The following is a 15,285-nucleotide window of genomic DNA, read 5'->3' as shown; positions in this document are numbered from 1 at the left end:
AACCCCATGCACCAATACAGGTTAGGGGTTGACCTGCTGGAAAGCAGCTCTGCAGAAAGGGACCTGGGAATCCTGGTGGACAACAGGATGACCATGAGGCAGCAATGTGCCCTTGTGGCCAAGAAGGCCAATGGTCTCCTGGGGTGCATTAAAAAGAGCTTGGCCAGCAGGTCGAGGGAGGTCATCCTGCCCCTCTACTCTGCCCTGGTGAGGCCGCACCTGGAGTACTGTGTCCAGTTCTGGGCCCCCCAGTTCAAGAGGGACAGGGAACTACTGGAGAAGGTACAGCGGAGGGCTACCAAGATGATCAAGGGACTGGAGCACCTCTCTTATGAGGAAAGGCTGAGAGCCCTGGGTCTGTTTAGCCTGGAGAAGACAAGACTGAGAGGGGATCTCATCAATGCTTATAAATATCTAAAGGGCGGGTGTCAAGAGTATGGGGCCAGACTCTTCTCAGTGGTGCCTGGCAACAGGACAAGAGGCAATGGGCACAAACTGGAACACAGGAAATTCCATCTGAACATAAGGGAAAACTTCTTTGAGGGTGCCAGAGCACTGGAACAGGCTCCCCAGAGAGGTGGTGGAGTCTCCTTCTCAAGAGATATTCAAAACCTGCCTGTATGCATTCCTGTCCAACCTGCTCTAGGTGAACCTGCTCTGGGCAGGGGGGTTGGACTAGATGATCTCTGAAGGTCCCTTCCAACCCCTACTATTCTGTGATTCTGTGAGGGTGTCATCCAGACTGCAGTGAGCCTGTTATTAATGATTCCTTTTCCAGATTGACATTAAATTAGTATCTTCAGCAGACCAACCATCTTTCAAGTAATTAAAAGGTAAATACACCACCCTGCATGTCAAACAGCACTCACTCTTGACCTGAATCTACAAACATGTACAGCCTTCCCTTAGCATTTTCATTTATTTAATAAATAAGCTACAGAAAAAAACATGTACTTGCTGCTGTAATATATATTTTCACTATCTCCTTCCCCCATCCTCCTCTTTCTTTTGACAACAATCAGAGAACAATCTGCAGGAGAAATATTGTTGTTACTTATCACAGGAGGCCAAAAAACACATTTTTAATTATGGCAACTGATTTATTGTGTTCCAGCAGTATGACCCATCTACTTCCCAGCAAGCACTACTACCCTATGATGCTTTCTTCCCAAAAGAAGAATCATCCCAAAGCAAAACTACTCTAACCCCAAGAACTGTTATCATCAATAAAGACTTTGCTCATGGAACCAGTGCAATGAAGCCCCTATTGTCCAAAAGGCCATGGAAACAACACCAGATTCCATTTTCATTATCTTTCAGTACAAAATCTTCTATTTCATATTAACAGGAGCACATTTAATTCTGTCTGTCTTGATCATTCTTTGCAATATCTGCTTTGTTTTCTCCTGTAAAATCATTCTCCTGCCTCTCTATCCCATGCAATCATTTTATCAACGGCAAGTTTCCACTACATGTAATTATGGCATGCCTTATCCTAGTCGTCTTTTTGCTGAAGACTTTGGCCTATTTTCTATTTCCACTAATGCTAAACCAAACTTCTTGCCTTTCTTGATAGACCTTTCCCTCCTCTTCACAGAATAAACTTTTAGCCCCAGTCAATCACTTAACATATTTCTTCTAGAAACCAACTGTCCATGATTACATCAGGAAGGCTACTCAAAAATGAAGAGGTTTCTAGATCAAAGGGAAAGAGAAGCCATGGCTTTTATTGCTGTATCCGGGACTGATGTTCAGTTAACCATCACATCTCAAAAATGACCACAGAGAAAACACAGCCTCCCATGGTGGGAAGAATTTTTTTTTTTTTTTTCTCAAAACATTACTTAAAGAATAAGTGATCAGGCAAGAATATTTTAAAGGATACTGCAATAATTAGACACTACCATCTCAAGTTGAACAAGCTACTGTACAAACAATAAAGCATTCTTGCTAAAGATAACCAGGAAAAAAATTAAAATCACATATAAGCCTGAGTGTTTTAAATAGATTAAACTGGAAACAAAGATTCTCCTTTTTCCATCTCAAAACCCCTTTTTCAAACCCCTTCAGAGTTGAGTTTGTACTGCGACATCTGGGATAGCTTCATAAAGCTAAAGACACAAGTAGCAGAATTGGAGTCTTTACTACTGCTTCTGAAGTTAAAGAAACAAAAGTGCAAAATCCAAAATAATCTCAGTTGACTCTTTATTTACTCATGTATTCAGCTTCTCAGACACAAGCTTAACAGGCAGGATGATACTTGCAAAGCTCAGGACATAAATGAAGACTGAATTATTTTTATAAATCAAATCCCCTCATTCAGAAACTTCTATTAAAGCCTTTTCACTACAACTAACAAGATAGCTCAACTTATGATAATCACCACACTTCCTCCCCCTTTTCTTCTTTCAGTATTGGCATACAAGCCATGCTGTTTTATCTCTTTTCCTGTTCTCCTAGGTCTTCTGGAACATTTTATTTTTAACAGTCAACAAGCTTGGAAGAGTACTATGCTGACATTAAACCATTTATAATGTTAACTGCATCTGCCAGCAGCATCACACCACCTTCTCTACCTCCTTGATTAAAGAATTTGTAGCACCTGTGTAAGAAGGAGGAGGAGTCATCTCCATGGCACTACAGCAGATATTCACTGCAGCCTGTAGAGTATCCATGCCAGAACAGATGGATGCTTTGTGAAGAAATTGTAGCCTGTAGAGAAACCTCACTAGAACAGATTTATTTATTTTTTCTGAAGGGCTGCAGCCTGTGGGAGAGCCCACACCAGAGCAGGAGAGAAGTGCCAAAGGGAAGGAACAGCAGAGCGGAAATGTTATGTTCTGACTATACTCCCCCTTGCACTCCTTGTGGGTAGTAGAGGAGTCTGGAGTGAAAGAGTGAAACTAAGTATGAGAAAGGGGGGGAGGAAAGGTGTTGTTTTAATGTATGTCTCTTTGTTTCTCACTGCCCAAATCTATTTTAATTGGCAATAACTTAAATTAATTTTCCCCAAGTGGATTCTGTTTTGCCCATGACAGTAACTGGTAAGCAATCTCCTTGTCTTTATCTTGACCCACAAGCCTTATCATCCTATTCTCCCTCTGTTCCTGTTCCACTGAGGAGGGGGAGTGAGTAAACAGCTGGGTGGGTGCTTGGCCCTTAGCCAAGGCTAACCCACAACAAAGTGTTAAGCAAACCATTCAGTTCTGTCACTAGCAGAATAGATTTTATCTGGAACAAGTTTACAAAATGGACTATTTCAGTTCAACAGAGAGAATCTTCCATTAAAATGCTTATACGACTTCCTACTATGATGCACTGTAAGTACAAAACAACATCTAGAACAACAAAATAGCTGACACAAAAAAAACATTTTACAATTTAATGTTCTTTGTAGACTGTTCCTGATCTGTCAAAAGATGATCTCCTTCCTCTACAATATTTCAAATGATTCTTTACAATATTTCAGTGGGTTGCATTTTTTCTTAAATTGTACATCCATAATTTTTGTCTGTACTTTTGGTTAGTGATGGTTTTATAATAGCACAAATCTAGCTAATGAATATTACATAGCTATTCACCAATTTCACAGATTTTCCCCTACAGTTTCATAGTACAAAGCAGTGTTTTGCTTATTTGAGAAGTTATCTGCCAGAACACGCAAAGAATGTGTTACTGCAAATTAGAACAATCTCAAATAATATTGTAATCCTACAGGTTTTATTTGTAAACCAAAAACCATCAGAGGAATAGAGTATTTATACTTGTTCCTGGGAGTTCCAAACTTTAAGAAATATCTGCAGGTTTTTTTAAGTAACCTTCCTCACACTGTAGCTGTACTATAATAAAATTGTAGTGCTTCCAATTTCCTTTGTAAGCCCAAAAATTCAACTTGTCCATTCCTTACAGCCAAATGTACTGTACATATATGTTTGGACATCCGACAGATGTTACAATTCCCATCCAATGTTTCTTAGCTAGTTCTCTTATGGCTTCTATCAATCCACTCGTGGCTTCCAACCATCAATCTTCCTTTAAGCAAAGGCCAAAACACTATTAAATTTAGTTCTATCTTTAGTGAAGTATAATAATAATTAAAAAAAAACCCAAACAACCCCCAACACTTCTGCTAACAGTAGCTCTACTTTCCATCCATCATCCAATTACGTACTTGCATTCTTCATATTCTAATCACCCATACACAACATTTTTTACTTTCCCCCACATATGAAAATATAATTTCAAATTGATGGAAGAAATAAATGCTAAGTGCAACCTTTTAAATCCGACATCTCTCAATTAATTACAAGTCTAATGGTAACATATAAGGAAATCAGTTGTTTAAAGTACTGTTTTTAAGTGGTGATCTGTGGCCTATTTGTAACGGGCCTAAAAAAGGTAATCAAGAAATTCAAGTTCATATACTATAGGATAAATTATGAATACAAAGTTTCTAAAAGGGCTAGCGCCATGGAAAGTTTCTGAATGCCCACAAATCAAAAGCTATTACAAACCATTGGTTTGAACCAAAAAATTAATGTCCGATTGCAAAATTCATGAGCTAACAGTGAGTAGCATTTTTCAATACAATCTTTCCAAAGTTCCTTTAGCTCACTGGTTTGTAAAATTTAAAAAATAAAAAAAAAAAGTCTCTCAGCTAGTCTTCTGACAGCAAGGTAAACTTCAATTTCAGTCCAGGTATTATTACAGCAAGCAACATCATTAGCAGAAATTATGAAACTGAGACTGAAATCTCTTTAGAGGACAATGAAGAATACCTTCATGGAAATGAAACCACATTCACCACAATTCAAACATTATCTCTGTTGTGATGACCTTTGGTTTTCTAAGGTGTCTGTCACCAGGTGCAAGGAATATATAGGCCCTCCCATAAAGATCATATTCTTAAAATCTCATTTGCTCTTGGATAGCACATTTCATGTTCAAGTGCAGTGCATCTATACATCACATTATAGCATTAGCACTGAGTTGATCTCTCAAAATATGAGGCAATTCACAATACAAAATAAAGATAAATATCTAAGAATACTCTATATATAATAGAGAGGATGGGCATTTAGAATCTGACCCAAACCAACACAGTTCAGTGAGGAACTTTTAATTTCCTTCAATGGGTGCTGATTTAGGCCCATACTAAGATTGGCAGATCACATCCATCACCACCGCATCAGGAAAAAAGTTAATTTTTCCCCTCTTCACTCAGTCACAGTGTAACATTAAATATATAGATGAAATTGTATGTTTCACGGCCCACCTTACAAAGGACTTTATTTCAAAGATACGGAGATAACTATAGTATTTCAGTAATTTGGGTGACACATCTGCAACCAGAACTTAAGAAATACATAACTGATAATGCAATATATTTTCAAAGTATGTTATATACAGAACAATTTCTTGCTAAACTAAATAAAATGAGCATTAATTTTAACCTTGCAGCAGCTGGAATTCCAAAGTTCATCACTAACCACTACCACCTTTCTATTCTCGGTGCATGCATGGAAACATGTGAACTTGTATTCATTCGCTGGTGTCTCATCCTATCATTTCTACCATACATACATCTATATTTCACATTTCCTCTCTAACTCTTCTGAGTATTCCATCTGATACTTTCCCCATGGAGTTGCACTTTAAGATGCATTTAATTTGAAATTTTGAGGAACTGTATCTACTATGCAACCGATGCGCAAATTGACGTTGGTGGGAAAAAAGTAAGGCCACATGTGAGACCACCCTGAAGTATCCCAGATGAAAAGGTAGGTTTAAAAACAAAAAAACACAAATGAAAACAAACAAAAAAAATACACCAAAAAAATCTCTTCCTGTTCAACTGCCATGACATAAAAGCTTACAGCAACATCCTTGTTGTTTTTCAAAAAAGCATATTGTAAGATGCCAAAAAAAGAGCACCATGAAAGTTGCCATTCCACTCCCCGCTGCAAGAAATTATGCATTTTATGGTACTGAGAAGCTTCCTGAAAGCTTTCCAGTATTATAAATGTGCAACCTAGTGAGTGAAGGAAAATGTTCCAAATTCTGTACATCCAGAAAAAAGAATGCTTTTTGAGCATCAGAAGGTAAAATGCCAAAACTCAGGCCATCATCAGCACATAGAAAGAATGAGATTTCACAAGTTTCTCTGGAAGAACCTGAGCAGCCTGAGGCTACAAGCACTTGCCTCCAAATGTTATATGTATTATACACACACGCTAACTGATCAAACCCTTAAATCCTATTAACTTTAACCAAAGAGAAACATATAGAAAAGTGACCTCGACATGAAAGCATAAGAGTTAAAACCAACAAAATATAAATTATTCCTCTATGTGAAGGACAATCCAGGCAATTTCCTCCAGTTCTCATTTCCTGAGAGCATGAAATCAGAAAGAATACCCATCGCAGTCTTGTACATTGAAAAACTGAAGAAATCCGGGGGGGGGGGGGGGTTTCCACTCCACCCCCAGGTGGAGTTGCAAGCAAAGCTTAGGGAAAAAAAATTTAAAAATTGAGAGATCCATAACGTTAGGAGCACTTCCCACCCCAGCTTTGTCTACTGGAAGCCCGCTTGCTCTCCTCCATTTTCTGGTGGAGCTAGAGAACATGACATGGCTTACCTGACTCAGATCACAGCTCTCTGCCAAATTAGTTACTTCCTTTCACACATGCAAGTAGCTTCATGACACACACACACACACAGAGTGACACAAAAGCAGCAGTAGAAAGCACTCAAACTTGAAGGTCTTTCTGTTTCCAAACATTAGAAAACGAATGCAAAGCCCCAGCACCACTATCACCCCGCCTTCGGCGGCGGCGGCGCCGGGGGGGGGGGAGAAATCAGTGTTAAGAAAGGAGGAGGGGGGTGGGTTTACTCCAAAAGACATAAGACCGTAGACTGCATGCGTGTATAGGAGAGAAGCTTTGTGTTGTGAAGTCTAAACTGAAACCCAAAGCAAACAGCTTGCAAATGGAGGACAGGGAGATAAAGAAATTGAAAAACGGAGACAGAAAGCTGCTCCGGGTGATGGAGAAAGGCACGGGAGAAAACTCCTTCCTTGTCTGACTTAGAGATAGAGACATCGAGGGACCGAACAAGAAGTGGGCTTCTTCCTTTCTTCCCTTCCCTTCTCTTTCTCGAAAAGGGAGCAAAAGCGTGTGTAATGGGTTCTGCTCTCCAGCTGAACGCTGTCGTCCTCCTCCAAACAATGTCCTTCAAAGAAACTACTGCCCCCCACACACACGCACAAGACGGAGCCAGAAGCCCTCACATCCCAATGTCAGAAGACTGGGGGGGGGGGGGAGCATAAATATCTGTGTGAGGGACCAGCTTTGTAAGAGGGGAAGAGAAGGGGGAGGACGGGAACAAAAACAGAAAGAAGGTCACCCGATTGCCTGAGTCGTGCCAGCACGGAGCTTTTTTCTCTCCTCTGTGACTCTCCCGTCTCTGATCCAAGTTCACACACAGAGCACCATCCAGACACAGCGCGCGCGCGCGCACCCACCCCCTCCTCTCTGTTCGTATCTCACTTATCTTTCCATATCCCCTTTAATGTAACAACAAAAATTAATTAACCGCTTTCCTCCTCCCACTACCAGCACCTCCTCCTTCATGCGAGACCTCTCCCTTAAACAAAACACGCCGCTTTTTTTTTGTTTGCTTTTTTTTTTTTTCCTTTCTTCCTCTTTCCTCCCCTGGCCAAATGAAGGGATTTCACAGAAACATGGTGGAAAAAACAGTACACACACACACGCACACAGGAATGAGAGAATCCCTCTCATGCTAAACCAGAGATGGGTTTTACTTGTAAGAACTTACAGGAGCGTCCCGACGCCACTGCCATCTCCTCCTCTCTGCCTAGCTCTTCTTGTTATTGCTGTGGAAGTTGCTTTGTAAGTCTCGTGCTCCTTAGCAGGCAATGGAGGATCGCCATCTTTTCCCTGATTCCCCCCCACCCTCCCCTTCTTTCACTGGTTTGCTGCGGATGACCTGAGATATCCGTGTCTCTCACATTCTGTGTCTCTGAATAATGAGCTACCAGGGGAAAAGAAAGAAAGAAAATCTCCTCTCCTACCACACAAAATGCAAGAGCAGCAGGGGGTGCAAGAATCCTTTCTAACAACAACGTGTAGGGGAAGAGGAGGAAAAAGAAAGAAAACAGAAGAGGAAAGAGCAAGAATAAAAAGGTGAAAGGGGATGGAAGAGGAGGGAAGAAAGAAGTAAAACAAGGAACAGATCTATGAGGCAGAACAGATATAAAAGAAGATGGTAGAGATGGGAGGTGTTGAAAATGAAGGAGATTAAAAGGAGGAAGATGATAACAAAAAGTTAAGGTTTGGGGCGCTGAGTCACTCATAGGCCAGGAAGGAGGTGAAGGAGGAAAGATCTGAAGAGCCCCTTCCAAGCTGTTGTATTCTCAAAGCATCCTGCACAGGGGCGCTCAGCAGCTCCTGAAGTGCTAGAGGAGCTGCTCAGGAGAAGCACTATGCTAGGTGTTATGGTTTGAGAACCCACAACGATTTATTGTTGTTTAGACAATTGTTCACCCGATGACCCCTCCCCACCCAGGAAGGGGAACCGGGGAAAACAAGGAAACATGAGGGTTGAAATATAAATAGACTTCATAGGATAAGACTAAATAATTAACAATAATACTAAAGAACCAGTATTGTTCCCGATACTAATATAAAATATACAAGAATTATACTCAGACAATTATATCAGTAGGAAGTTGTGCACTCCCAGCAGTGGACAGCAAATATTGGACACTGCAAGCGCTACAGCTTCGTGAGGAAGGGAAGGCCTCAGGGGTCCAGCATCAGGGCAAGAAGGTCTCTGGACCGCTGCCATCAAGGGTGAGAGAACTACGCAGCAAACTTTCTAATTTATATCGAATGTAATGTTCATGGTATGAAATAATCCTGTTGGCCAGCCTGGGTCAAGTGCCCAGGCCTTGCTCCTCCTTATCCCTGCACCTGGCAAGGCTTGAAAACACTGAGACCTTGAATCCCACATAGCCTAGCTGGCTATAAAGTAAATATTTTCCCGAATTCAGACACTAGAGTCTTCCAAGAGTGGAATTTTCCCTAGCATTAGAAGATAAATTAGTCCTGTGTCGCTCAGCCCAGGACATTCCACCCCTTATTTCATACCATATATGTCACACTCAAGTTACTATTATATTTGTCTTCTTATATATATATACACGCACGCATACAAATATAATCCTCTAAAGCTATGAACTATTCCTTTAAAAGGTCCATTGAATTTCTCTAGTCCAAAACTGTGAGTTCCATCTATCATAATAGTCTTTTAGGGTAGGAACAAATGATGTGGCATTCACTCGGTTGTCAGATCAGGACCAGGCCTCAATACGGATGACAGACGGTTGAAGTTGGGTGCAGCAATATAATGTGTTGTGCTCATGGCTAGCATGTTCCCTGTCGATGAACGCCATTTGACAAAGCTGACTCTGGTTTCGTTACACTATGTTATCCTGAAAAACACTTATTGAACACTGTTAATATTATGTAACAATTAACACCATACATTTTAAATTAAGGATTCTCACCCAGAATCAGATCTCCTAAAGGTACACATCAAACCTCTCCATTCTCCTGCATCACCCACTAGGTATGCCCTGGTCCTTCAGCATCCTTCCCTGGATGTGTTTAAGACTCGTTTAGATGTAGCGTTAAGGGATATGGTGTAAGGGAGAATTTTGTAGTGTGGAGATGATGGTTGGACTCGATGATCCCAAGGGTCTTTTCCAACCTAAATGATTCTATGATTCTATGATTCTAAAAGCAACCCCATGAGTGGGTCTGCCTTTACCTGAGGCCAGGGCAACCCAGACTGTTTTCCCCAACATATTCTTTACATGCACCACAAGGCCCTTATCCCCTTCTACAGTAGGTAAAAGCTCTGACTGAGCGGGACCAGCTCGGATGACAGTTCCCCTGGTGTTGACTAACCAGGTGGCTTTTGCTAAATGCTCATCCCACTTTTTAAATGTTCTAACACTCATCGCTTTCACTGTAGTCTTCAGTAGTCCATTGCATTGTTCAACTTTCCCAGTGGCTGGTGTGTGATAGGGGATGTGATATATCCACTCGATACCATGCTCTTTAGCCCAGGCATCTGTAAGATTATTTCGGAAATGAGTCCCATTCGGAAATGAGTCCCATTGTCTGACTCAGTTCTCTCTGGAGTACCACGTCACCACAAAACTTGTATTTCAAGGCCTAAAATAGTGTTACGGGCAGTGGCATTAGACACAGCATATGTTTCCAGCTTCCACCATTGTAAGCACATAGCGTTTTCCCTGGCAGGTTTGTGGAAGGGAAATATAGTCAATTTGCCAAGACCTCCCCATACTTATATTTCAGCCACCGTTCTCTGTACCACAAAGATTTTGATCATTTTGCTTGCTTAATTTCAGCATGTTTCACATTCATGGATGACCTGTGAAATGCTGTCCATAGTCAAATACACCCCTCAGTCACGAGCCCATCTATATGTTGCATCTCTTCCTTGATGACCTGAAGTGTCATTGGGCCCACTGAGCTAAAAACAATTCACTCTTATGTTGCCAGTCCAAGTCTACTTGGGACACTTTAGCCTTATCAGCCTGATCCACCTGCTGGTTGTTTTGTTGTTCCTCAGTGGCCTGACTCTTGGGTATATGGACATCTACATGACGTACCTTCGCAGACAGCTTTTCTAATTGGTCAGCAATATCTTGCCACAAGTCAGCAGCCCAGATGGGTTTACCTCTGCGCTGGCAGTTGCTCTTCTTCCATTGCTTTAACCACTCCCACAAAGCATGTGCCGCCATCCACGAGTTGGTATAAAGATAAAGCACTGGCCATTTATCTTGCTCAGCAATATCTGAAGCCAATTGGATGGCTTTCACTTCTGCAAACTGACTCGACTCACCCACTCCCTCAGCCGCTTCTGCAACTCATCGAGTAGGACTCCATACAGCAGCTTTCCACCTTCGCTGGTTTCCTACAATAAGACAAGATCCATCAGTGAACAGCGCATATTGCACAAAGTGCCCAGGCCTCACTCCTCCTCATCCCTGCACCTGGCAAGACTTGAAAGCACTGAGACCTTGAATCCCACATCGCCTAGCTGGCTATAAAGTAAATATTTTCACGAATTTAGACACTATAGTCTTCTAAAAGTGCAGTTTTCCCAAGCTCAAACCAGGACACTAGGTCATAGCTCCCTTCCAGCCATTGCAAAAAGTGGTTTCTGCGTGCAGATCTGCCCCTGAGGTGATCCCTCAGACACATCCATCTAGAAGCTAATCTTCCCTAAGCAAGTTTTTTTACCCTATAAAATGGCATGGAGGGATAATGGGTGCTGGAGGTGGCAAAATATCCACCAGATCTACCATGTGGCCAGTTTCAAATTCACCTTCCAACTTAAATTTGATGTAAAGCAACTCAAATTGTCCATTTCTAGCCTGTATTTTGAAGTCTTCCCCAGAAATAAAGATAGGGTCATCTCAGGGTCACAAGTGGTGTTCCCCAGGGCTCAATATTGGGGCTTGTTCTCTTTAATATCTTTATCAATGATCTGGATGAGGGGATCGAGTGCACCCTCAGTAAGTTTGCAGACGACACCAAGTTGGGCAGGAGTGTTGATCTGCTTAAGGGTAGAAAGTCTTTGCAGAGGAATCTGGACAGGCTGAATCGATGGGCCGAGGCCAATGGCATGAGGTTCAACAAAGCCAAGTGCTGGGTCCTGCACTTGGGTCACAACAACCCCATACAGTGCTACAAGCTTGGGGAAGAGTCTCTGGAGAGCTGCCTGGCAGAAAAGGACCTGGGGGCGTTGGTCGACAGCTGGCTAAATATGAGCCAGCAGTGTGCCCAGGTGTTCAAGAAGGCCAACAGCATCCTGGCCTGTATCAGGAATAGTGTGGTGAGCAGGACTAGGGAAGTGATCGTCCTCCTGTACTGGGCACTGGTGAGGCCCCACCTCGAGTACTGTGTCCAGTTTTGGGCCCCTCACCACAAGAAAGACATTGAGGTGCTGGAGCATGTCCAGAGAAGGGCAACAAAGCTGGTGAGGGGTCTGGAGAACAAGTGTCATGTGGAGCGGCTGAGGGAGCTGGGGTTGTTTAGCCTGGAGAAAAGGAGGCTGAGGGGAGACCTTCTCGCTCTCTACAACTCCCTGAAAGGAGGTTGTAGTGAGGTGGGTATCGGTCTCTTCTCCCAAGTAACAGGCAATAGGACAAGAGGAAACGGCCTCAGTTTGTGCCAGGAGAAGTTTAGACTGGATATTAGGAAAAACTTTTACACTGAAAGAGTTATTAAGCATTGGAACAGGCTGCCCAGGGAAGTGGTTGAGGCACCATCCCTGGAGGTATTTAAAAGACAGGTAGACATAGTGCTTAGAGATATGGTTTAGTGATGGTTTTTGTCAGAGTTAGGTTGATGGTTGGACTAGATGATCTGAAAGGTCCCTTCCAACCTAGGCGATTCTATGATTCTAAGTTGCGCCAGGGAGGTTTAGATTAGATATTAGGAAAAATGTTTACACTGAAAGGGTTATCAAGTATTGGAACAGGCTGCTGTCCTGGTTTGGGGTGGAGCAGAGGCAAGCTTCTGTTCACTTAGAGAGGCTCTTGCTTATACTTGTTGCTGTGGCAACCAGGGTCAGCTGACTTCGTTGTTTACCCCATGGAGAGGTTGCACCTGTGGGGAGGAGTGGACGGGTCAGGTGACCCAAACTGACCAATAAGGTATTCCATCCCATCTGCCATGTTCAGTGTAAAAGCTGAGGGATCAAAGGGGCCAGGTTGACTCTTGTTCAATGGCTCTCTTTTTTCAATGACTGATGTCCAATGAGGACCATGTCAATTGTTGCGTGAAAGGGGCAAAGTGGTTTTGGCAGAAAATAAACCCCCTTGTGTTCTAACACTCCTCACCAAGGTGGGAGGCCAGGTGCAGCTAGGTTTAAATTCTGAGTGATGCCGAGTTCACCACTATCAGTCCAATCGCATTTAATATGGATTAAACTGTTACGATTTGGATACACTAATAGTGGACTGCACCTTCAGTCTAGTTGTGCTCATGAACTAGCACGGCCACTCTCGAGTCTTTGGTCGCGTTCAGTGAGAAACCAAAACGACTAGCTACTTAAAAAAGTGCAGTTTATTTGAACAACAGGTATATAGGTTCTTAGGATTGCCGGTGATAAATACACTGTCTGCAAAGCATGTGCAAATGAAAGTATTGTTACATATACAAAACGCGCGACAAAGTTATAAACTATACAGCCTGGCTATAAATGTAGGAAAGAGATTGTCTAGAGAGATTTCTAAGTTTCCCGAGGAAGCACTCGGTATAGTCTAAGTCTTACCCAAAGGCGTCCCTATGAGGGGGAAGAGAGGCTCAGCCCATCGACTGATCCCGGAAGCCAGTGATGGAATTCTTTGAGATGGTGCCTTCCCTGGGTATCCCCCCTCTCTCGGGCTATTTTTATACTATTTGTTATCTTCAAGGTGGAGTTTGAGTGACTTTAGTCATACATACTTTTATCATGATTGGTGTAAATTTCTCTCGCTTCACAATCAAAGGTATAGTTTACGAAAATTTCAGGGCGCGGACTCAAGAAGGAGTGGTCGCACCTTGGAGGCGGGTAGCCTTTGGGATGGAGGTGTGTTTTGGTATTATAATGACATTATAATGAGCAAAGTTTGCACAAAGGACAGCATTTCATCAAAATTTGACAAAAAGTTGGCTCTGAGCATCAAGCGGGCAGCTAATTGGCAGCTTATCTGTTTCATGGTACCATCCCATTCCCGTATCCACTATACATCATAAGGTAAAGCCACGGAATAATTGCATCCCGCTCCGTACCTCATGTAGCAGGGAACCACAGATGTTGTGTCCTTCATGCCAGCTGCGGCTGTTTTCTACCTCAGAAGCCTCTTGATTTTATACTTTTCCTTAATGTGTGAACAATGCTGTACTTTTGTATTTTTAGCCAATTTAGTAATTATTCCACATCAATTCATCTGCTTTTGATCCTGCTCCGTGCGTTTGTGAAGTTAGATCCAGAATCCACTTCCCATCTGTCGCTGAGTCCATTCTGGAACTTCCCCAGTGCCTGACAGTGACATCTCCCTGGGAGCTTGATATGGTTTAATATATATTTGTAGATATTGTATCTATTTATTTTTTTTATTTTATTATTAGTATTTCTTTACAGTAGTTTATTTTTTTCTAAACTCATAAATCTCTCTATCTCTCTTCCTCTCCTTGGAGCGAGAGGTAGGGGAGAGCATCTATCATCTTGTCATTGGCCAACCCGCCCCAAACCATGAGAGCTGCCCAGTGAAGTGGCGGAATCGTCATCCCTGGAGGTATTTAAAAGATGGGTAGATGTACCACTTAGCGATATGGTTTAGTGTTGTTTTTTGTCAGTGTTAGGTTGATGGTTATTCTAGATGATATGAAAGGTCCCTTCCAACCCAGGCGATTCTATGATTCTATTTTTTTGTCTCATAAGCATGTAGAAGAATACTACCAAGCACCAAAAAGATTTCCTAGATTTGTGAAATGTTTTGGTTGCAAAATAAGCAATCCTAATTTAAACAACAGGCCTTCCAACCCCAAGTTTCTACACTTTTGTGACTGATCATTTAAAACCGTGGAAAGTAACAATCAAGGTTCATAATGAAATGATGTCATTGTGATGGAGGTAAAAAAAGCAGACAAAGCTGCCTTAGTCTGAGTTTTTGTTTAGTGTTGCTCGCCTTAATAATAATCGTTGTCCTGAGGTGAGGAGAAATAACTGGACTCCAGATGATCCAATGTGAATCAACAGAAGCCGTTTATTAAGCACAGATCATCATCTTTTATACCCTGTGTTGTAGCCGTACACGCGACTCGCTTATTTCTGATTAGCTAGTTACACTGTCCACGTGCTGTCCATGCAGTTCATTCACAGATCAGATTGGTTACAAGAATTCACATAGTAAATTGCTTAGTCATTAGCACAACATGTTTTCTACCTTCTCAGTTCCCATTTTTCCCATGTACTAATTCCATCTTCTACCACCTGTTTTGCTCTTAATCTAATCTCTTATAGTAGGGAGGCTGGCTCACGTGACCATTTTCTCTCAGACACATTCCTACAATACCCCCTTTTTCTTCTTGAGCCAGCCAGACCTTATGCATGGCATTTTCTATCATGTCAGTCACTTTGCGGAGAACACATGAGGCTACCATAATCAATAATAATAT

The 15,285-nt window shown here is 42.1% G+C and overlaps 1 protein-coding gene across 8 annotated transcripts in view; it reads right to left on the bottom strand.

Moving 5' to 3' along the window:
• Positions 1-11,024, bottom strand: part of LOC141735448 (zinc finger protein 462-like) — a 103,739-nt gene extending 92,715 nt beyond the window's left edge. For 6 of the 8 annotated variants that reach the window (XM_074568251.1, XM_074568254.1, XM_074568256.1 and 3 more), the window contains exon 1: positions 7,838-7,970. The gene's annotated coding sequence lies outside the window, so the exon portion shown is untranslated. Of the gene's footprint in view, positions 1-6,638; positions 6,843-7,837; positions 7,971-10,957 lie in introns of those variants that run through there. The other 2 variants (XM_074568253.1, XM_074568252.1) reach the window with 2 other exon arrangements.
• Between the last annotated feature and the right edge of the window lie 4,261 nt (positions 11,025-15,285).

Source organism: Larus michahellis, chromosome W, assembly GCF_964199755.1.
Source record: "Larus michahellis chromosome W, bLarMic1.1, whole genome shotgun sequence".
NCBI classification, from domain to species: Eukaryota; Metazoa; Chordata; class Aves; order Charadriiformes; family Laridae; genus Larus; species Larus michahellis.
Note: the sequence above shows the minus strand (reverse complement) of the source record. Positions and strands in the feature narration are given on the sequence as shown.